This window comes from Amaranthus tricolor, chromosome 14 (assembly GCF_026212465.1).
Source record: "Amaranthus tricolor cultivar Red isolate AtriRed21 chromosome 14, ASM2621246v1, whole genome shotgun sequence".
NCBI lineage: Eukaryota > Viridiplantae > Streptophyta > Magnoliopsida > Caryophyllales > Amaranthaceae > Amaranthus > Amaranthus tricolor.
Window position 1 is genome coordinate 21,833,142 of NC_080060.1, and position 24,151 is coordinate 21,857,292.

Here is a 24,151-nt window from a genome sequence, read left to right on the forward strand (position 1 = left end):
GAACACTAAATTCAATGTGGCCGGTTCTTTTACGAAAGTCATGAGTAGGGATTCAATTGAACAAGCGTCAATTGCAATCGGATTATGTCAACAAACGTCATTTGGAAAAGTCATTTCACACATGAGTAACATCGTGTCTTGAATTCAATGTGGTAAAATTCCTTTTGATTTTTGCAAGCAACAAGTTCTAATGACCCATCATTGCTTTGGAACATGATGAACGGGGTAGTCGTCCATTGAAAGTTCTCAAGATCAAGAGTGGAAGAGTTCTTAGTGTTGTTTCTGTTTCACGGGGATATGTTTTATACGTAATGAGAACCTACCTATATAATTTTGAAGTGTGGCCGCTTCAAGTAGTCAAGATTGGCATACCAACTATCATAAACTTATGAATAAGATACGGACAAGGCCTTATAATGTGTCAGGTTAATGACTTTGTGTTATTGATTTTGTGTGTACTTCATCTTCGAGTTGTTGGAAGGGTCATTTGATTCAAATTCGAATGGATATCAATTCTGGCTCGATCACTTGTAAAGTGTGTTGTACTAGGCGTTAATTCAATCCGTAGGGTTTAGCGTTAATGCATGAAATGGAATTATAAAATTTGTTTTGTAATTGAGAAAGAGGTTTTAATATACTCTAAATGAGGGAGGATTGTTGAAAATTTAGTTTATATCAAATCCTAAGAATTATCACCAAGTACTACAAATAGTAGTGGGACAAAGTGTACTAAACATACAAGGTCCAAAGGGGTCAAAAGGAAGGACAAAAGACGTTGTGGAACAACAATGTGCCTTTTCGTATTCTTTGATCAATGAGCATTGGATTCTATTCTTGTTCAACTTTGATTATAGAGTTACAAGTAACTTAATAGTGTGAATGTAACACCCGATTTCCTCCCATCCTTTGCGGTTTTGGTTCTGACCCTGAATTTCCAACCCTTTAAAAGAAACCAAAATCGTAAAGGACTGAGGAAATTCGGGTGTTATAGTGAATAATGCTCATGAATACCATAGTTATAATGGTATTGATTAATGGCCATTATACTTGATCATCAATGGGTAATTAAATGTTCATGACCCTTTGGTATACTTGAACTAGTATAAATAGGGGCTTGGGGAAGGATGTCACTTACACCAATTTTCTAAATTCTTTATCCTTACTTTCTCTCTTACTTATGTTCTTTCAAAAAGAGTTATAAACTTCTTGTTAGAACTTCCAAAGTTTATAATCCATCAGACACTTTGTTGTTAAGTTTCATACCCTAAGTACTAAGGGTGTGTTGTGTTGTTTGTATCTCATTGTAAATTTCCAAGTCAAAACCCAAGTACCTTTGTGGGGGAAATCTCACAAAAGAAAAATGATTACACGCCTACAACAAATATAAAGTTTCCAGGTAACATCTGTCGTTATAAAGATCATTTTCAAGTTATTTCTTAGTGCTTTTGTGTAAGTTTATTTTAGCCATCAACAAAGGGAAATACAAATTCCCATATTGTAATTTGTATTTGATTATCATTTCTTAATATTACTTAAAATAATTGAGATGTTGGTTGAGATAACAAATGAATAATTATGCAATGATGTAGAAAATCTTGAATTTTGGAGGAAGATATGGGGAAAGAAAAAAGAAGTAATGAAAAAGATTTTCATAGTTAGTTGGAGAAAATATAGGAATTTTTTTTAACATAATATAAGAAAACTATGGAGCTCTTTGAGAAGTTTATAATCAAATAAAGTCATGTTGTGCGACAGCAAAGCAAATATCAAAAACATTAAAGAAACCATATAGAAACTCAATGCAAACAATAAGAACAACACTAAGAATTTAACATGGTTTACTATCAATATGATAGCTACATCTACCAGCACCGAGAACAAAAAATTCCACTATAAACTGCAAAGATTACACAGATGAATCAAGTTTTTCTCTTACAAAAAATGACTCAATTTTGTATACTCTCTTTAGTTTGTGGCTTGAAACCCTATCCTTAAATGAGGGGTGTTTATATATAGTAAACCCCAAAAGAAGATACTTGGGCTCCTAGGAAAAAAATAAATAACGGTCAAAATCAAAGAAAACGAACAAAAACTGCAAAACCACAAAAACTTGCAACCCGCACCAAATGTCACGAGTCGCGACCAGACTATTTTCCCAACACAAAACTTTGCGATGGTTCGTAGCTTTTCATCCATACCCAAGCGACGACATGTCGCTATACAATGGAAAATGTCAACAGATGCGAAGTCAGTCAATGCTCTTGATTCACTTCTTGAGTCATCATTTACCCCAAGACAAGACTCGATTTGCGTCACCATTTCGATCAGTGACATATGCAATGTAATCAATTTTATCAGGTCATAGTCAAAATCAGGCAGGCTCAAGTCGACTACATGCTATCATGACTCGGATCAACCTACGAGTTGAATGCAGATCGATATCAATCGATTTTGTGAGTCAATTCAATTTTTTTTACCCGCTTTTTAAATGTCGCCACCCTTTTAATTGTGTCGCCACCTTTTTTTATGAAATTATGAAAAATTCCTTTGAGTACATTTTCCTTATAATACTCACATACCACTCTATAATATTGTTATCCATGTAAAAATCAAAAAAAATTACTTTCAAAAAACTGTTGATTCAAAGCTTAGGAATAAGGAATTTGGTCCATAAACGACAAACTGAGGTACATCTATTAAAACAAATAATAAAAATAACTAATTATCAAATTACATTTTATTATGTTAAATCCATTAATAAGTATCCAAATAATATTTAATGATTATCATGCTACGCGTATTTGCTTAAATTATTTACATATTTTTTACAAATCAATCTTTAATTTAAACCTTCATAATTAAGAGTTTAAACATATTAATTTATGTTCCAATAAATGTGGGTCACACATTAATTTGTTTCCGAATTATTTTACACGGTAATTATTTGATTATAATTGAAATTTGAATTTCTATTTGAATTATTCTAATGTTAAGCTTGATATATTTTCTCCTAATTATATTCTTAGCTTTAGTATATATTATTCGTTATTATAAACTAAAATTTCAGGTTTAGGGCTTGTAACATTGAATTATAAACATTTGAATTTTAGAAATTCAAATTTCCATCTTATTTGAATATGTTGTTGGTTAATCAGTTCAAAGAAATTGACGCAACTAAACTTAGATAAATATGGTGAAGAGTTTGTGGTCTCAAACGACTATTAAGAGTCTACCAATTATATAAATGCTCCTCATCATAAGAAGAACACACCTACATCCGTCTAAAAAGCTTCAAGTCTTACAACAAACGTTTTTCTCAATAATTTGTTCTCAATTATATAGATTTTGTTATTCTATGTTTAGAGGGTTAATTTTTTACTCACTCTATTTCTTAATGAAGTTCCGATAAGGAATGTTCACGAGAATTAAGAAAAATATAATATTTTAAATAGTGGAGATGTTATTTTATTGAATAATAAATTTAATGGAGGAAAAGTGGAGACTATAAATAATAAAAAAATATCAAAAGAAAGTTAATGGAAAAAAAACCTGGGGGCCACAACTAATAAAAAAATATTCTTATAAAGTTAGTGGGAAACATGTGAGTACCATAAGGAATATAAAATTATTAAAATGAAGTTAGTAGAAGATATGCGGAGACCATAAACATTATTAAAATATTAAAATGAGATTTATTTTTGGCCTCTTGTTTGAATACTTTTTAGGGTATTTATTGTCTCTATTATGAGAATTGGGAATATTTTATAAGGGCATTGTAAATCATTCTTCATAAGTAAGAGAAGAAATAGGTGTGTGAGAAGATAGTGAGAACTTCTTAGTATCTAGGTTCCTAGATATTAAAGAGGTTGAATCCTTAGGATCGTGAGAACCCATTAGAAGAGTGCTTGATAAGAAAGAATTTTGTGTTCCTTGTGGAGATTATGATCATTTTTGGGAATTATGATCATATCCCTAAGACTGCGTCCTAGACCAGATGTGGAGATTATGATCATTTTTGGGGATGTTATTGCATTTATGGATTTTTTGTAGAGATACCTTAGTCCTTATTTATATAAGTTTGTAGTTATTATTATTATTATTATTATTATTATTATTATTATTATTATTATTATTATTATTATTCATGACGTTTTGGTATATTCGAGGAATGGGAAGAAATATGAGGAACAAGTGAGGATCATTCAAAAACTTTTGAGGAAAGAAAAATCATTTGGGAATTAGTAAGTACGAGTTTTGGCATGAAGAAATATATTTTATTTTGGGCTCATATTGTATCTAAGAATGGAATTTTTGTGGATCCAAAGATAATTAAGGCGATTACTAATTGGTTGATTCCGAGAAATGTAACTAAAGTTTGAAGCTTTTTGGGATTAGTTGGGTTCTATAGGAAATATGTTGAGAACTTCTCTAGGTTGCTCGTCCCATGTTTGAGGTGTTAGGGATTCGATTTTAGTAGAGTGAGAGGTATATGATTGCTTTTGAGGAATTAAAGAAGAGACTTACTAGCTCTTATGTTTTGATAATGTATGACAGTAGCAAACCATTTGAGGTTTATTGTGATGCTTGAATTAAAGGTTTGGGTTGTATACTTATCAAGTGAGGCAGTTGAGGCCACATAAGGTGAATTACCCTGTGCACGACATTGAACTTGTTGTAGTGATCTTTGCTCCGAAGTTGTGGAGACATTATGTGTATGGTTTACTGTGTAAGATCTACAACGATCATTGAGATATGTCTTCAACTAGAAGGAATTAAACATGCGGCAAAGGCGATGGCTTGACGTTATTAAGGATAATGCTCTAGTAATTGTGTACCACTGTAGGAAAACGAACAATGTAGTTGATGCCTTAACTAAGAGATCAAGAGTGTCTGTGAATACCATTGTATCTGTACCTTAGGAGTTTTATCGTGAAATGCAGAGTTTGAGATTAGAGATTTGTAGCCAACATGAGGTTAGACGATATTTGGGAGCAATGACCGTACAAACAAACTTTGTTTGATTATATCATTGAAGCGCAACTTGAGGATCTGGAGATTATTGAGTTGATCCATCACATGTGCTAACCCATGAACCCCTTTAGATCGATGAGTCCTTAGCCTATGACGAGCGACCTATCAGGATTTTTGATACCCAAGTCAAAGAATTGAGGAGCTCTAGGATTCCGTTGGTCAAGTTTCTGTGGTCAAACCATTGAGTTGAGGAAGCTACATGGGTGAAGGAGGCAGACATAAGAAAGCGATAGTCTAACCTATTCGGTAAGTTCTAGTTTCGGGACGAAACTATCTTAAGAGGGGAAGAGTTGTAACAGACTCAAATTTCTTGATCTTAATCTTTGAATAATTATTTCGAATTTTCAATTCAACATCCTAATCCATTGGCTATCCAATTCAAACCATCTTTAATTTCTAAACCTTTTTTTCAATTTTGTATTCTTTTATATATTAAACTTTAAAATATTATTTTTAAAATTTTTTTTATAAGCACTAAAATATTATTTTATTATTTAATTACGAATGTAAAAATTTATTATTATATTTACGGTTTTGTAAAACGTTACCTTTTAATTTTCCTTCCTTAAACTAACATTACTACTTATTATTTTAACCTTATTACTTTGATTTAATTATTGAATACCTAAAAATGAACCATATTTTATTATTAACTTTAAGTATAATTTTAAGCAAAATTTTCTAAGTAAACTATCATATTTTTAATATCGAATCTTAATCAAATTTACCCATTATTCTAAAGCATATCCACTTTTATAAAATAGAACAAAAATTTGATGAACTAAAACCCGTTTTATTTAACCCCATGATGTTCATCACTTATACAAGCTATTACCATTTTCTTACACAAGTTAACCTTCTTTTACTCTTCAATCTCTTATACATCCACTTACACACTCCAACTATTACAAGTTTACTTTCACACTCCGACTCTTAAAAGTTTACTTCCACACTCATCTTTTACACATACACTTACACAAGTTAACCTCCTTCCATACTCTTAAAACTCTACAACTTATGACTAGAAGTTGCCAAAATCCATTATAAATACCCTCTTAGCCATGAGATCACTTACACCACCACCGTCAAATCTCTTTAACATTCTTATATTTTCACTTTATTAAAATCATACTGCCTTAATAACTTTATTATTAGTTGAAGAAATTCAAGAAGATGGAACTTAGAACACTCTTTATGTAGCTAAAATTATCATCATTTTAGGGTAATTACTTTGGGTACGTAAAGAATTATTATTTTTAGAGTTGGGTACTTATTTGGGAGCTTAAAAGTACTAGCATTTGGAGATTTTAGCTTGGAGTATTTATCTTGGAGCACTCCTTGGAGGATCTTATTTTTCTTATTTTTTCTCAATTAGTACTTAGTACTAATCCTTGGTGGAAGTATGGTATAACTTCTTACCCTACTCCTTATGTGGAATTTTACTTTATATTTACTTTATAATATGCAAAGTATGAAATATGTTGAGTATGTTTAAGTAAGGAGTTAGTTTGATGAAATTATAATTAAGATTATATTAAGTATATATGTTTATGCTAAAAGTATATTTGGTATGTTAATTTAGTAATCTTTGAACAAATTTAGGAAGTTGGGTGAAAAATTATATTCTAATGATATTAAGTATAATTTATGTTATAAACTAATGCTAGTATGTTTATGAGTTATGTGTTACATTAAGAATGTTATTATATATTTTTATGTTAGATTTTTTATTAATATGTTTATGTTAGCCTTCAAACTAGTTTATAAGGTAGTAAGTTAATGTATTTTTATTAAGTATGGTTATACTAAGAATGTTGTTATTGTACTTTATTTTAATATTAAACTTTATCCTTAAAGATATAGTAAATTTCTAAGTTATTGTGTAAAGTTTCTATTTTTTTTATTGGTTATGTTAATTATTTAAATCTAGGATTTACTATAATAAATTAAATGAAATTATTTTACTTTAAGTGAAAAAGGCCCCAAAATACTCATAGGCTATTCGACCATTATCATACTAAAAAGAAAAAGAATTTGATAAACCATTTTAAATTATTACAAGCTATTTTTGTGATAATATTAATATACAATCTAAAAAGATATTTTTTGAGAAATTTATATAAGTTATTAAATATTGAAGTGGTTTTCTTGAATATATGAAATTTCATAATAAAAAGACACTTTTGTGACATTTAATTACTATTTAGTACAAAACATTTTTATTTGCTAACTATTTGACCAAAATTTATATGAAAAGATGTAAAAGTATTTTTAGTAAACCTGCCTCTTAAACTATGTGTGAAATATTGATTTTTGTGAAATTATAAGTTTTATTTGTTTTATAACTAGAGTCTTGATTTTTGCGAATCTAATAAGTTAACTTGTTTTTCTAAACTTGAAATAATTATTTTTGGTGAACTTGTTGAATTTGGAAACTTATCCTAATAATGCAGTTTTAACTTGAATTTTAATTAGAATATTTGATTTTTTTATTGTAAAGTTGGAAATGTTCATTTTGGAAACTTATTTAAAGAGAAATAGATTTTAGTAGCTACTTGTGGAAAATATCAATTTGGAGACTATTAATAGAATATTAAGTTATTAGTGTGAATTTAGTGAATTTTTAAAAATAAAGTTATAAATAAAATTTAATGTGTAAAAAATTAATATTGAATGTATAAAGACATAAAGGTTAATTTTATGTTATGTTTAAGAATTTTATTAAATAAAAGAGGTTATCACCTAAGTTGATCAAAGTCAAAGTCAAAGTCAAATTGTAGTAATAAAATTGTGATGTACTTGTGTGAATGAATATTGAATGAATGACCCTGATAGTAAGGTAATGTCGAACCATGGACCGGCATGTAAAATCCCGGTGCTCGTATTGGCCGGCATGTAAAATGCGGTGTAAGACAAGGGGTTAGTTAGGGTTTAGGACTACAATTCTCACCTAACCAGACCCTTATATATATCATGTGTCATATTGTTGTGCTTGTTGATTAGTGATAAACTTGATTAGTGTTGATGCTATGATGCATGGTACGGTTATGAGTATTAACCAAATGAACTTACTTAAGTGTTAAAATTACCGAATTGTATAAGTGGCAGTAACGTAAATTTGTCAGGATTGAGAATGGTATCTTAAATGACTTAAAAGTATGGAACTGAAAAAGAATATAGTAAATGTATATAGTGGTGTCAATTAATTATACGTTCGTACTTAAACTATTATTTTGTAAATGTAGTGTATAATTTCTGTATTTTGAGCTGGATAGGAGGTTATGCTCGGTGTTAAGCGCTGACTGATTCAACTAGCTGTCATCCGTATCATGGATGGTAGCATTTTGCAGGATTTAGTTTCAGATTCCGATCTCAACCGCACTAAAATTTATTTATGCTATCGAGGATTTAGCTGCAGTTTTTTTATTCACTTCATAGTTGATGATTTTGATGTATTTAATTTTAATTTTAATGTTTTTTGACGATTGATATGTATTTCATTTTTTTTTCAACTTTGATTTAATCAAAGTTGTTAAAATCGGGATTCTACTTAAAATCGTTCAGACCTGTAAAATTGAATCGGTAAAATCGAATCGTAGAATCGTAAGATTCTACAATAAATTTAAATTTTCTATCTAGTAATAAATATTAACCTCAAAAGTTTAAGTTTATTAATTAAAGTTTCATTCACTTTATTTTTAAAAATGAAATAGAAAACTATTTAATAATTAATTTAAATCTTTATACCAATGAAGAAATTTATTTTTTAAAAATTATAATGATGGATCGTTAAATTGTAACAAAAATAAATAAAATATGATACAGAAGAAAAAAAATTCAAAAATTAAGAGTAACTTTGTAGAATCGAATTGTTAAATCGTAGCATCGTAGAATTATGTTCTCTACAAATTTTATTTTAATTAGAATCGTAAGATTCTACTAAATTGCGATTCTACCTACGATTTGAATTGCTCGCTTATTTATGGATCGTAAATTTGTAGAATCGTTAATCAGAATCGTGATTTTAATAACCATGGATGTAATATTTATCTTTCGTCAAAAAACAATTTTTAGTTTTTTTTAAAACTTTTAGCAGATCGACATTTTGAGACTTTCGCATTATTATTGTAAACATTATCATTAATGTTAATTACATATCGAGACTACCGCTTCTTATACAAGCAACAACTTAAGGTATGTACACGTAATAACTAACCCTTATATGCAATTTGCTTTAAGACATTATTGTTTATTGCGGTAATATGCATTTTATCGAAACTATGAGGTACTAGTGAGTAAACTTTATATGAAGAGCTATTGATTATGAAATCCTTAGGCTTCTAATAGTTTAGAGCATGGGAGTGTCAATGGAAGGCGGGGAAGATCCCCTTATTTATTTATGAATTGGATTATGTCTTACTTAAAGTTTAAATAATTTTTTATGGGTGAATTTCAGATTTTGTTTGAGTTGATTGGTGGGACTTGCTATTTCATAGCCCTCATTTGTAGTATAAGGTGAGATTTATTCCCATTTGAAAAAGCATTAGATTATGCATAATTGAAGTGTCTCCACTGGATTAGTACCTTCAGTTGGTTTAGTTCTTGAGGTGAGATCCGAGAGGATCACCGTACGGGAGAAACGAGCATACTTGTGTCATTGGGTGCTGGATGGCCGATATCGCCCCTTGACCGAGGTGTTACCTTGTGGGCCTTGCAAACCCCAATATGGTGGCCTCTCCTTAGATTGGTACCCCAATAGGTCTTTTCCCGAAGGCAGGAACCGATATGATCAGCTGGAGGGGGTATGAGCTTATACTTTGCCATTGAGCGCCGGATGGACGATAACGCTTTTGGCCTAGTCACATACAATTATATGACGGGTAAATCTCATGAGATTATATTTTGCTTAAAGGGTCTCGCAAACTCCAAATATGAAGTAAAGTTAAGAACACTCTAAGGTGTTAGCCTTTTCAATAACTTAAGGGAATCTAGACTTCAAGTCCTGGTATTGGGCTTCGCTATCCCCTAGAGCATCATGAATGAGCCTGGACCTAATCCTAGACTCATTCAATTGCTCCAAAAGACGGAGTTGCTCCTCATAATAAGCGAGTCCCAAGCTGTCGATTTTCCCATATACGACCTGGGTAAAAAGAAGGAAGAAGTAAAATTAGAACAGTCTTAATGGGAAGATGAAACATAGAGCTATTAGGAAAGGGTAACAATGGATTACCTATTTAAGGCCTTATTTTATCTCCTTCACTTAGGGGCCTGAAACATTCCCTCCCTCACCAGTGGCAAATAGCTCACCAATTTATTTCTGAGAAGATCCACCACTTGCTCATCTGAGACCATTCATGAAATAGTTACAAAAACGTCTTCGTTAAAAAATTATTATTTTAATAAGTAAAATGAGTGTCATTTTAAAAGTAAAATTTTACTACGAATTTTAGACATCAGTTTTATTATTAATGGGGACAAAATAAATTATACGACGAAAAAGATGAGTGTTCATACTTTGATGAGTATGAGTAGCAAGCCACATCATTTTTTTATTATTATTATTTTTTTTAACTTGACACATACACCTACGATTTATGACTCATTATCTTATTCCATGATTCACCTAAGCTAAAGCCCCTCCCTTAAGTAATGAATCTGTATAAACTTCCAAAAGCCCATAACCATCTTCTTCTTCTTATCATCTCAAACTAAGATTCTGAAAAAGAAAAAAATTCTTATACCACTTCTAAAACGTAAAATCAGCCTAAAATCTGAAAATTTGTTAACTTTTACCTCAGAAATACATGAACACAATGAATTAAAATAGAATCTCATCATATTAGAAATCCCCAATAGCTAGGGTTTGAAGAAATTCAATCTAATCTTCTTGAATAATCTGATTTCTTGAGCAAGTGGAAGCAAATCGGATTGTTTTGGAAATTAGAGAATTCTAGGATTTAAGAAATCAAGTAGATCCTCATCTCCATCCTCTTTTAATAATAGTGAGTTCATATTCATCTTCCTCCTTTTATGTGTATGTTGATTTAAAGGTTAATAGAACCATTAATTTGACATTTATATATATAATTGTTATGTTCTTTTGTTAGAAGCTCTTTTTGGTTGAATTAGTAAAGTAAATCTTTGATTTTGGGTGGATTACAAAGTGTTGAGAAGAATTTGCTCAAAGGTAATTCACAAACTAATCTATTTAAGCATAAATTGAATATTTTTAAGTAGTTTTAAGTTCTTAAATGGTTGTTGATTCATGTTCAAAGTTGAGAGTAAAGTTCAGTTTATTTGAGCAAGTTCTGACCGAATCTGTTTGGCTGTTTTTGAGATAATTAGAGTCGTTTCCGCATTCTAATTCCTACATGAGGTTTGTAGGGCTTTAAGTTACGGTCACGTAGGCACTTGAATTGCCCCTAAATGAGTTCTTATGAGAGAGTTATGTCCAAAATACTAACAGACTGTCATGAAAATCGAGAATAAGCTTTCTATTTTACCATTTTCGGGGAAGTTTGGATTGTTTCTAGGTTTTGGTGTCTAGATATGAATTGTAGAGCTCTGAGTCACTATTGTGTAGCCACTTGAGTAGCCTCTATACGAGTTCGTATTAAGAAGTTATGACCAAAATACTAATAGGGTATCCTGATATGGTACTAATATGGAATTTATAAAGATGGATTAGAAACTATGAAATAAATTGGATGTTTAAGGTTATTTATTGGGTATTTGAGATCAATTTAGGGTTATTATTCTTCCTTTATTGATTGGTATTGTTGAGTTATGGTTCTTATTTGATTAATATGGGTGTTTTGTTCAAGTATAAATTTGGGAACATAAGAACTAATTGGGAATTGATTAGTTGATATAACTTGGATATTGGGATTTAAGATTTGTGTAAAATTAGATAAAGTCCATTAATAATAAATCAAGTTCTTACATTTAGATGGTTGAGGATGAATTGATTGGTATTTTAAGTAATGATTGTTGATTTAAAAGAAAATCAATTTAATTATTGTTTTGTTTTATCATAAAATATCCGACAATGAAAAATGTCCGTTTTTGGGAATTGGCAACAGATATTTGTATCCGGAGTATTGTGAATCCTCTAGCTTGATAATAGGTAATGGTTATTCAGATCAGTCTCGAGCTCTCGATCCCCTTTCGTCCTTGCAAGAGCCATATTTTCGGTGATGACGATCACCCGTGTTCTTAGGATTTAGATCAAGCCTACTTCCTGATGGTCCATTATATTCCCACGTTTTAAAGTATTGTTATCTTATTGTTTTAATATGAGTTCAGAAATCAGAATACGTTTGGTATATACAATTTTGTTTGTTTGGCAATGAAAACATGTCTTAATTGCCGTATTGTTTCGCTATTGACTTAAATAGTAATAGTCGTATTTTGATTTCGCTTTAACTTATAAAGTTATAGTCGCATCTTAATTCACTATGAACTAAAGATTCTTACTCGTATTTATATGTCGATACCAAACGGTCTTTTAAAAGAGTTTCGGTTTTGATAAATTAATGTTTTTATAAAGAATTACCAAATGGGCAAAGCCCTTTAATTAGAAATGTTTGTTAATGACTTGTATATAAATATAATAGTTTGTTGGAGTACTCAACAATTCAATTGTAGACAGTCTTTGAAGGGGCCTATCCCTTACGGGGGATAGATCCACCTTCAGGTTGCCAACTTTAGTGCGGATGGATGTGCTACTCCTTTATGTGTCATGTGCCACGATAGTGAGGACATCGATTTTGGAAAGTTAACTTATAATGATATTTTGACTTATCTTGTGTTGTAAAATTAAAAAAATTTATATATTTTGTAATGTATAAACTTAGCTTATAAATGATTTGTAATTGATTATATTAAAGTTATGTAAGTTTTTTTTAAATACTCTGATATTGGTTTGCTGTGGTTATCGAGCCATAGGTCGGATTCAGCCCAGACTTCTATAAGTTCTCCGTTGTGCTTTGTAAACAGTATTATTACACTGTTTACGTTTGTTTGGGCTTTTCAATTGGTATCATAGCCAAAAATTTTAAAAGAACATAAAAAGATGAATTTTGAAAACATGAGAGATCGGTAGAATCGAGTCTAAGTTAAGTTATGGGGTTATTATATGTAAATGTGCTTACCTGTTTTATGTGATAAATGAATCCCCAGAATGTCGTTTTAACGTCTAAGTCTGATGTATTCCATGTACCACCCTCTCTTTCGATTAATGTGATATAGTATGTGAAGATTGATGAAAATCTAAGAGTGATATAAGTTTGACCCAAAAGGCTAAACCATTGTTAATAAAGTGTAAAGTTTAAATGTTATGAGTAGAATTCGTAAGTTATTTCTATCTTGTTCTTTTGTGAATTGATAAACGCTATGCCTAGAGGTCGTGGTCGACAATTATCTATTGAGGTTGAAGACCATAGTATTGATTCTTAATATAGAAGGTTGGAAGCGACAAATGAAAGGTTACTTAAAATTCTTGAGGATTGAAATCGTAGGGGTGAACTGGACCAAGAGAGTGAATTGTTCAGAAGGCTTGGAGGGCATAGACCGCCATTTTACAATGGAGAATCTGACCCGGTCAAGCTAGAAAACTGGATTGATCAGATAGACAAGGTTCTAGAGGTTGTTAATTGTCTGATGGGTCTGATGGTCAAGATCACCTCATTGTATCTTAAGGACAACACAAGTTGTCATCATCATCATCCTACCCAGTGTATCCCACTCATAGAAAAACTATGGACGGGGTCTAGGGAGGGAAGGACGGAGGCAAGTCATACCCATAAAGGAGAGCGCATCCAAAGGAGTCCCTCGGCTCGAGAAAGATAAAGAGAAGTACTATACAGGAAAGATAAATTAAAAGCCTATAAATAAAATAAATAAGTAGAACCAACTAAGAAAAAAGAAAACAAAAAAAAAAACTAATAATAGAGAAACGAGAGAAGCAGGAGGACAACACAAGTATGTGGTGGAAAACCATGAAGGCTGAGGGAGACAACATTGGGATGACCTGGGAAGATTTTTTGGTAAGATTGAGGACTAGATTTTATCCTATCTCCCTTCAAAGGAGAAATGAGGGTGAATTTCTCACGCTATCGCAAGAGAAAATGTCTGTTTTGGATTACTCGGCCAAATTCATGGAATTATCTAGGTTTGCGCTCGATTTCGTTGCAAATGATTGAATGAAAGCCTCGAGTTTCTTCGAAGGGCTAAATCTGAGAGGTGCAAAGGTCTTTTCCAAGATCGATCTTAGGTCAGAGTATCATCAATTAAGAATAGCTGAGTCAAATATTCAGAAGACTGCACTTAGAACTTGGTATGGTCACTATGAGTTTGTCGTTATGCCATTTGGGTTAACAAATGCACCTGCGGCGTTTATGGACCTTATGCAGAGATGTTTAAAGGAGTTTTTCGATAAGTTTGTGTTTTTCATTATAGACGACATCCTTATCTACTCGAGAAGCAAAAAGGAGCATGAAGAGCACTTAAAGATAGTATTGAACTTGCTCAGAAGAGAGAAACTGTATGCAAAGTTCAGCAAATGTGAGTTTTGGCTTGATTAGGTCTCATTTTTGGGTCATGTGGTCTCGAAAGAAAAGATTTCTATTGACCCAGAAAAGGTGAAAGCCATCATAGAGTGGCCTACACCTAAAAATGTGCATGAAGTTCGATGTTTCATGGGTCTAGCGAGTTATTATAGAAAGTTCGAAGGAAACTTTGCAAATATAGCTCGACCAATCACACAATTGGTTTGTAAAGACAAGACATTCGAGTGGACTTCTGAATGGGAGGCGACATTCTTCGAATTGAAGAAACGGTTGACAAGCACTCTGGTGTTAGCCCTACCAGATAGCAAGAGTGATTTGAGATTTTCTGTAATGCCTCCAAGGAAGGTTTAGGGTGTGTTTTAATGCAGATGGGCAAGGTAATAGCTTATGCAAGTAGATAATTGAAGATTCATGAGAGGAATTACTTAGTTCATGATTTAGAGTTGGCTGTTGTAGTATTTTCTCTAAAACTATAGCGCCATTATGTATTTGGGACTCCTTATAAGATTTTCACAGATCATAAAAGTCTGAAATACATATTCACTCAGAAGGAACTGAAAATGAGACGAAGACGGTGGCTTGAGCTTATTAAAGATTATGAAACCGAGATCCTTTATCATCCTAGTAAAGCGAATAAAGTTGCAGATGCCTTAAGTCGAAGACCTCATATCGGACTAAATTCCATGAGAAGTTTGCCAAGAGAGTTATGGTTAGAACTTCAGAAGATGGGTATTGAATTGGTGACTTCAGAAGAAGTTCAGGGAACAATCAATGCGATATCTATGAGATCTACTTTGTTTAACAGAATTATAGAGAAACAACTAGAAGATCCATTCTTAGTAAAGTTAATATTAAGAGTCAAAGAGGGATCGACTACTGAATTTCAATATGATGAGAATCAAGGTTTGAAGTTCAAGAAAAGACTATGTGTTCTAGAGGACGCTGAATTAAGGAATGAAATACTACATGAAGCTCATGCAAGTTCTTACTTAGTCCACCCGGGCCGAGATAAGATGATGAGTGAAGTCAGAAAATGATTTTGGTGGAGAGGTTTGAAAAAAGACGTAGCTGCATTTGTGACAAAGTGTTTAGTGTGCCAGAAGGTTAAATCTGAAAGAAGAAAACGAGCTGGGTTGACTCAACCCCTAGAGGTGCCCGATTGGAAATGGGATTCCATTTCAATGGATTTCGTGGTTGATTTACCAAGGTCGAGGAGAGGTAATGACTCCATCTGGCTAATTGTTGATCGTTTGACAAAGAAGAGTCCATTTATTGCTATGAAAACAACCTGGTTAGTGAAGCAATTCGCAGAAATCTATGTAAAAGAGTTACAAGAGGCATTTGGGACGAAACTGAGTTTGAGTACTGCATTTCATCCGGCTACTAATGGCCAGACTGAAAGGACTATTCAGACACTAGAAGATTTGTTAAGATCATGTGTGCTGGAGTTCGGATCTGATTGGGAATCAAGACTAGCGTTGGTGAAATTTTCTCACAATAATAGTTTTCATTCAAGTATAAAGATGGCGCCGTATGAAGCCTTGTATGGGCGTAAGTGTTGAACTCCTTTGTGTTGGGAATATCTGGATACTAATGTTCCTACTGGGCTGGATTTGATTCAAGAAACAGTGGATCAAGTAAAAGTCATTCGGGGTTTGATGAAGAGAGCTCAAGATCGTTAGAAGAGCTATAATGATAATCGAAGGAGAAAGCTGGAATTCGAAGTCGGTCAGAAAGTTTTCTTGAAAATCTCTCTAATGAAGGGTGTAAAACGCTTTGGAGTGAAAGGGAAAACTAAGTCCAAAATTCATAGGGCCATTTGAAATCTTGGCGAAGGGTTGGTGAGGTAGCATATGAGTTAGCACTACCACCAGAGTTGGATCGAGTACATGATGTGCTCCATGTGTCTCAGCTGCGCAAGTATGTGCACGATCCATCTCACATTTTAAGCTACGAACCACTGCAAGTTGATGAGACTTTAAGTTATGAAGAGAAACCGTTAAGGGTCATTGATTATCGGGTTAAGGAGTTGAGAAAAAAGTCGATACCCTTGGTGAAAGTACTATGGACTAACCATGGGGAAGAGGAAGCGACTTAGGAAAAGGAATCTGACATAAGAAGCCGATATCCACATTTATTTTAAAGGTATGTAAATTTCGGGGACGAAATTTCTTAAATAGGAGAGAATGAAACAGTTATAAAAACGACTTCGTTAAAAAATTATTATTTTAATAAGTAAAATGAGTTTGTCATTTGAAAAGTAAAAATTTACTACGAATTTTAGATATCAGTTTTATTATTTTTGGGGACAAAATAAACTATACGAGGAAAAATATGAGTATATTATACACCTGATACTTTGATGAGTATGAGTAGGACGCTACATCATTTTTTTTATTATTTTCTTTTTAACTTGACACATACACCTACGATTTATGACTCATTATCTTATGACATGATTCACCAAAGCTAAAACCCCTCCCTTAAGTAATGAATCTGTATAAACTTCTAAAAGCCCATAACCATCTTCTTCTTATCATCTCAAACTAAGATTCTGAAAAAGAAAAAAAAAAAATTCTTATACCACTTCTAAAACGTAAAATCAGCCTAAAATTTGAAAATTTGTTTACTTTTACCTCACAAGTACATGAACATAATGAATTAAAATAGAATCTCATCATATTAGACATCCCCTATAGCTAGGGTTTGAAGAAATTCAATCTAATCTTCTTGAATAATCTGATTTCTTGAGCAAGTGGAAGCAAATTGGATTGTTTTGGAAATTAGAGAATTCTGGGATTTAAGAAATCAAGTAGATCCTCATCTCCATTCTCTTTTGATAATAGTGAGTTCATATTCATCTTCCTCCTTTTATGTGTATGTTGATTTAAAGGTTAATAGAACCATTAATTTGACATTTATATGTATAATTGTTATGTTCTTTTGGTAGAAGCTCTTTTTTGTTGAATTAGTAAAGTAAATCTTTGATTTTGGGTGGATTACAAAGTGTTGAGAAGAATTTGCTCAAAGGTAATTCACAAACTAATCTATTTAAGCATAAATTGAATGTTTTAAAGTAGTTTTAAGTTCTTAAATGGTTGTTGATTCATGTTCAAAGTTGAGAGTAAAGTTCAGTTTATTTGAGCAAGTTCTGTCTAAATCTATTTGGCTATTGGGATTTAAGATTTGTGTAAAATTAGTTAAAGTCAATTAACAATAAATCAAGTTCATACATGTAGATGGTTAAGGATGAATTGATTGGTATTTTAAGTAATGATTGCTGATTTAAAAGAAAATCAAGTTACTTATTGTTTTGTTTTATCATAAAATACTCGACATTGAAAAATGTCCGTTTTTGGGAATTGTTAACAGATATTTGTATCCTATTATTGTGAAATCCTCTAGCTTGATAATACGTAATGGTTATTCGGATCGATCTCAAGCTCCCGATCCTGTTTCGTTCTTGCAAGAGCCATATTTTTGGTAATGACGATCACTCGTGTTCTCAGGATTTAAATTAAGCCTACTTCCTGACGGTCCATTATATTCCCACATTTTAAAATATTGTTATCTTATTGTTTTAATATGAGTTTTGAATAAATACGTTTGGTATATACAGTTTTGTTTATTTGGCAATGAAAGCATGTCTCATTTGCCGTATTGTTTCGTTATTGACTTAAATAGTAGTAGCCGTACTTTGATTTCGCTATAACTTGTAAAGTTATAGTCGCATCTTAATTCACTATGAACTAAAGATTCTTACTCGTATTTATGTCTATACCAAACGGTCTTTTAAAAGAGTTTGGGTTTTGATAAATTAATGTTTTTATAAAGAATTACCAAATGGGCAAAGGAATTTAATTAGAAATGTTTGTTAATGACTTGTATATAAATATAATAGTTTGTTGGAGTACTCAACAGTTCAATTGTAGACAGTCTTTGATGGGGCCTATCCCTTACGGGAGATAGATCTACTTTCAGGCTGCCAACTTTAGTGCGGATGGATGTGCTACTTCTTTATGTGTCATGTGCCGCGATAGCGAGGACATCGTTTTTGGAAAGTTAACTTATAATGATATTTTGACAAATCATGTGTTATAAAATTAAAAGAATTTAAATATTTTGTAATGTATAAACTTAGCTAATAAATGGTTTGTAATTAATTGTATTAAAGTAATGTAAAGTTTTTTTTTTAAAATACTCTGATATTGGTTTGCTGTGGTTTTCGAGCCACAGGTCGGATTCAGCCTAGATTTCTGTAAGTTTTCCGTTGTGCTTTGTAAACAGTATTATTACACTGTTTACGTTGGTTTAGGCTGTTTCAATTCGTCTCTCGGATGAGACACCAAGCTGACGTCTAGAGTCCATGAACATCTTCTCTGAGAAGAATGAAAAGTAAAGCAAGTTAAAGAGAATGATAAAATGAAAAGAAGTCGGAGTAGCAAAGTATTGAAAGAAATCAATTGTTTACCAGGGTTAGGGGGAGCAGAAGCTGGAACAGGCTTCACTCCCTGAGCCCAAGGCAAGGTAGCAGGGTTAACATTCTTAGCCTTCTTCTTAATCGATCGCGATGACTTAGAAATTGGGCAATCCAAACCACAAGAAGATTCTTTTTATTGCTTCCTGCTCACTACTTTAATTGGCGTGACTTGGGGCTTGAGAGCAACAATTGACTCAACCCTCTTTAGGGGGGTATCATCTACAATCATTGAGATAAGCAGGATAAAAGTCTCAAAGTTAAATGTTTATTAGTGTCACCCGCACTGATAACCTCTTCTTTATTAGATAAACCACGGAACGAATCAAAGTTTTGAATTCGTTTCCTAGGAAAGAGCACTTGCCTAGATCATCTACCTCTGCAGGAGAGTCAGCCAGGGCAGCATTGATCTCCTGGGCATACTCTTCCCTATCCATCCTCTCCTAAAGAGATTCAGGCACTCAAGGAGCACCGCCCTGTCGACTACTTCTGCAACAAACAGAAGAATATTAGACACAAAACAAAAAAATATAGTGATAAAAAGAAAACGAGGTCACCCCCAATATAAGTACTTTGCACCTGCTTTAGGCCTGTCTGTTGAGAGAAGATAAGACTCCACGGCTCCACCACATGAGAGCAAGGCACTAAAAGGAGATAGGGGCAACAGAAATGGCGGGATCTCTTGGGATATCCTTATCTTTAGGAGAAGTCCAATAAAATTGGAAAAGGCTTAAGACATTTCTGCTTGATCATACGCTCCCTGATGGGTTCAGCAGCAGGAAGAGAGGCTGCCACAAAAGGATGATGAGTGTCCTTACGGTTCCTTCTATGTGCAGTGATCAACTTAAAGACCCTCGAAAGAGGCAGCACTTAGGTGAGCTAAAACCACAGGCTTGGAGTCCCTTTCGTTGACCTTCTTGGTTTGACAGAAGCGATTGGTTTCCTGGCACTGGAGGGTACCTTACCCCTAGAGGCCCGGATCCCATCCTTTTCACGTTCTGTGAAGAGCTCACTAGTCAATAAGTCACATTTGGGATGCACCCAGGCAGGCACATCATTATACTTATTCCCGAAGTGCGGGACCCTACCCACTCCAAGAATCATACGATAGTTTCCATGTTGGACCACCTTGTCAACAAAAAAGGCGTTAATTACCTCTTTACTCATCAATGGGTCCATATAATACTCAGAAGACAGACGCTGCTTAAAATCTGTTACCTTCACCTTAGCAGGCGCTTTTAAGATCTGTTCTTAAATCTAGTTATCGAAGAACATCCTCTCAAAGTTTTCGGGACATTCAGGAGCCCTAAGAGGGAAGTAACCACCTGAGGGTGTTATACCCAGTTGGTGTAATGCGCCTAGTCAAATAGCTCTACTGGAAGAAAAAACTCATGTTGGCACAAGAAGACAATATGAGGAAGATACAACATAGACATCAAATAAACTGAATTTAAGAGAAAAAAGAATACCTAAGGTGAGGAAGGTAGACATGCTTACTAAAGAAACCACATCTTCTTTGCGCAGGACTACATCATGGCATAACCATTTATAGGGATACTCTTCCTCAGTCTAGACTTCACTCTACCTATGAAAGTGGAGTAACCTCTCCAGGTGGGAGAGACAAGAAATCTCATCCATTAATAAGGATGGATGTAGTTTTAGGACATACTAGTGGACTGGTGGATTATACTTGAATGGGTGATTTTTAGTCCAAGGCACCCTCACCCACACTATCATGTCATAGTAATCCCTGAGATCAGAAAGTTAAGCGAGTACAACGCTTGCATGCTTGACAACCTGGCTGAATAGTAAGGCTTGTTGGACCCATGTTGTATCCTAAATACGGCTCTTGAACAGACTTGAGGTTGGGGGGTACCCTATGTACTCATAGTGCCAAATGAAGGAGATGACCTTCTTAATTTTCTGGGGCATCAACGGGTTAAAAGATAGATAGTAGAAGCACAAAACCTTCTACAAGAACCAATGCATAGGAAACCTAACACATAAAAATGAAATGGTATATGTTGACATGGATATATACATTGGTGGGCCAAGTCAAAGAACCGATCACATCGCAGGCTTGCATTCTAGGATCGCCTAAGCGACACCAATATCCTTGTTTCTAGAGAGACGAAACTTGTCTTTAACCACAAACTAGAGATGTCCATCCACCATTGTTTGTAATGTCTCAAAAATGAGAGACAGAGGGAGTTTTCCCCCACCCTCTTCCACTGGTAGAGAAGTATATGCTTTACCTTCTTTAGTAGTTAAATCTGAAGAAGCAGTAGGCGGGAATTCATAATCCCAAAAAACATAATCCTAATCGGCCCGCACCCATCCATAAGTTACCACCTCTGAATCGGCAACCCTGTTTGCAGAAGGAAACGGTAAATGAACAACACTATCTTTCTTGTTCAAGTGAAAGTCGCCGCTCAAGCCAACAATACAAGCAGGTTTCTTTCTACCCATGATTAAAATCTAAAGTCTAGCTAGTATCACAGTTTGAAGAAAAATTAAGCAAGACTAAAGCACATAAATGGCAAGAAAATCGCAAAAGTTCTTAAAGAGAGAGAAGAATTACTAGAATTATGAAAGTTTTCAAGTGTGAACTCCAATGGGTATTTATAGATTTCTCAATAAATGCCTCGTCTGAAGTGGGTCAGACAATGAACGGTCAAGATGAATGAAAATTTGAAATCGGTTTCATAAAAAATAGATGTTAAGGCGGGAAAATGAAAAGTAAGTTGCAAGCCGCAACCAAGTGTCAGCTGAATCTCCAAATGGCAGATACTTAAAAGGGATCCACCTTACATGTGTAATGACATATTCAACAAGTTTCGTACATACTCAAGACAAATTACGATAAAGGGCAAAAAGTGAAATTTCACATTCTTGCCAAAGTTTTTGAGTAAAAGATTTGAGAAGCGCGCCAAAAAGATTTAAGAAAACAACAGTTCAACGGTCATGCCTAATATGAAATATACTTAAAAGAGATCGCTTTACACCGTGTTAGGGTTTTATTTCAATAACTCCAAGCACACAGATGTTGTAGAACGATTACAGGTCGAATCACAAGGAGGCTATGTTTCTAGAGTAATTCAGTCAACTAATTGCTATCAAACAACTAAATATCAATGAGTTTGAACTAAACTAAGTTTACAATGATATATAAATAACTTGATTCAATAAGAAAAAGGCCTAGAGCAATGGAAATCCTCACTAACATGTATAGAATTAGACAATTAAGTTTAGTGTTGGTTATGTTATTTAGGTTTTAAGTAGAAGAGTTAATTATTCCTTTACGGAATGCTAATCGACTAATCGCGGATTGAATAACGTTATATCTAAATCTTAACTTTTGTAACTTTGAATAATTCAACCTTTAACAAGACAAATTAAAAACAAATTCTCAACTTTCGTGGTTTTAAATGGCCATAAAAAGATTTTAACTTATTTTTCTATTAAGACTAATTAATTATCTACCTTAAGTTGCATTTTTTGGAACATGAAAAGCTAAAAGACTTTAACTTAACTGGATTATAACATATTCAATCATCCCTAGATAACAAAGACCAACAAATTCCCCAAGAATCTATTCCATATGCATATTAGGGTTCATACCTAGCCCTAGAAAGAAAATTACTCACTATTTAAATACATAGAAGCAATTGAATTAAACAAAACAACAATACTCATGATAAAAGACACAATCGAAAGATTAAGAAACAATAATACCTTAAACAATGGAGTTCTAATGGAGAATGATGGAAGCAATATAATAAAAGTGTAATAGAAGGATTCTAATTGACAAAACTAGGGTTTAACAAAGAGAAATGATTGAAATTAATAATAAGAATAACAATTAATTAAAGGATTAAAGAAAGATTATGGAAGGATTAAGGAAGATGAACAAAAGCATGAACTAAATTAGGGTTCCTAATGTAAAGTCTCCCAAAAACCTCAAAGAAGAGTTATTTATATGATAGCCCAAGAGTTGAGCTGAATACGAGCGGAGAAAGGGGCCTGAAGGTAATCTCAGTCCAAGCTAAAGTAATCTCTATTGAAGTTAGTGTAATTTAGATCAATTCATAAGCTCTTCTTTGATAATGTCGCCTGCAGCTATTGTAATCTCTACCGAAGTCAAGTAATCTCAACCGAAGTTATTGTAATCTCTACGATATCAGTCACAGATCAGTCGAGAAGCTCTTCCTTGATAATCTCGCCCTAACCTGCTATTTTAGTCTCTAACAAAGTCAAGTAATTTCGGCCGACGTTAGTGCAACCTTGTAACACCATTCTAAAATACTATTTATATAAATAATTATTTAATACTCCCTCCTATTAACCACAAGTGTTCTATTTGTTTTATGTACTCTATCCAATACACTTATTCAATTTTTAATATCTCTAATTGTGCAAAATAAAAAAATTATGGAAAGCTGATATGAATCATTGTTGTATTAAGATGAATCAAACAAGAGCCCACTTGACTATATTTTAACTTATAGATTAATAATAAAATACAAATTAAGAGTAAGAGATGAATAGTGTCCAAAAAGTAAACGGGAGACTTATTGTGAATAGGAGAGAGTATATATTTAGTCGATTTAAAATATAAAAGTACGTACATTTTAATTCGTCATCGTTTAAGTTTGGTTATGAGTGTGTTTCGTCGCATAACAAGTTTATCACTTAACGATTGTTGTGTCTTATTAACAATTAATAAAATTAAAAAAATAGGAAAAATGAAGGGTTTGGCGGGTTGTAAAGGGCATGTAGAGGAGTTCACCCTTTAATCAAAATAATTAAATAAACCCACTAAGAGAGAAAAGAGAGAAAAAGAAAAAAAAAAAAAAATTCAAAGTGTGGTGTTGGGTGTTTGAGTTTCTAAGGCAAAGCCTTTGATCCTTAATTTATAAGTCTTTATGATTCATGTAGCAAAAGTTTAACATGTTAAAAGAATCATGTTCATATATTATTTAAAATAAATTTCATGAATTCATAATTTATTTAACAAATTTCAATTTGATAGGAAAATTATGTTCATACCTTTATTTGATATTATTTCCATGAA

The 24,151-nt window shown here is 32.9% G+C and overlaps 1 long non-coding RNA gene across 1 annotated transcript; it reads right to left on the reverse strand.

The window, feature by feature from the left end:
* Positions 1-18,743: 18,743 nt before the first annotated feature.
* Positions 18,744-23,329, reverse strand: LOC130799160 (uncharacterized). The gene is made up of 5 exons (XR_009039251.1): positions 22,813-23,329; positions 20,547-21,445; positions 19,657-20,452; positions 19,072-19,566; positions 18,744-18,979 (listed from the first exon to the last, which is right to left on the reverse strand). It is a non-coding gene; the product is annotated as an uncharacterized LOC130799160 (long non-coding RNA).
* Positions 23,330-24,151: the final 822 nt, after the last annotated feature.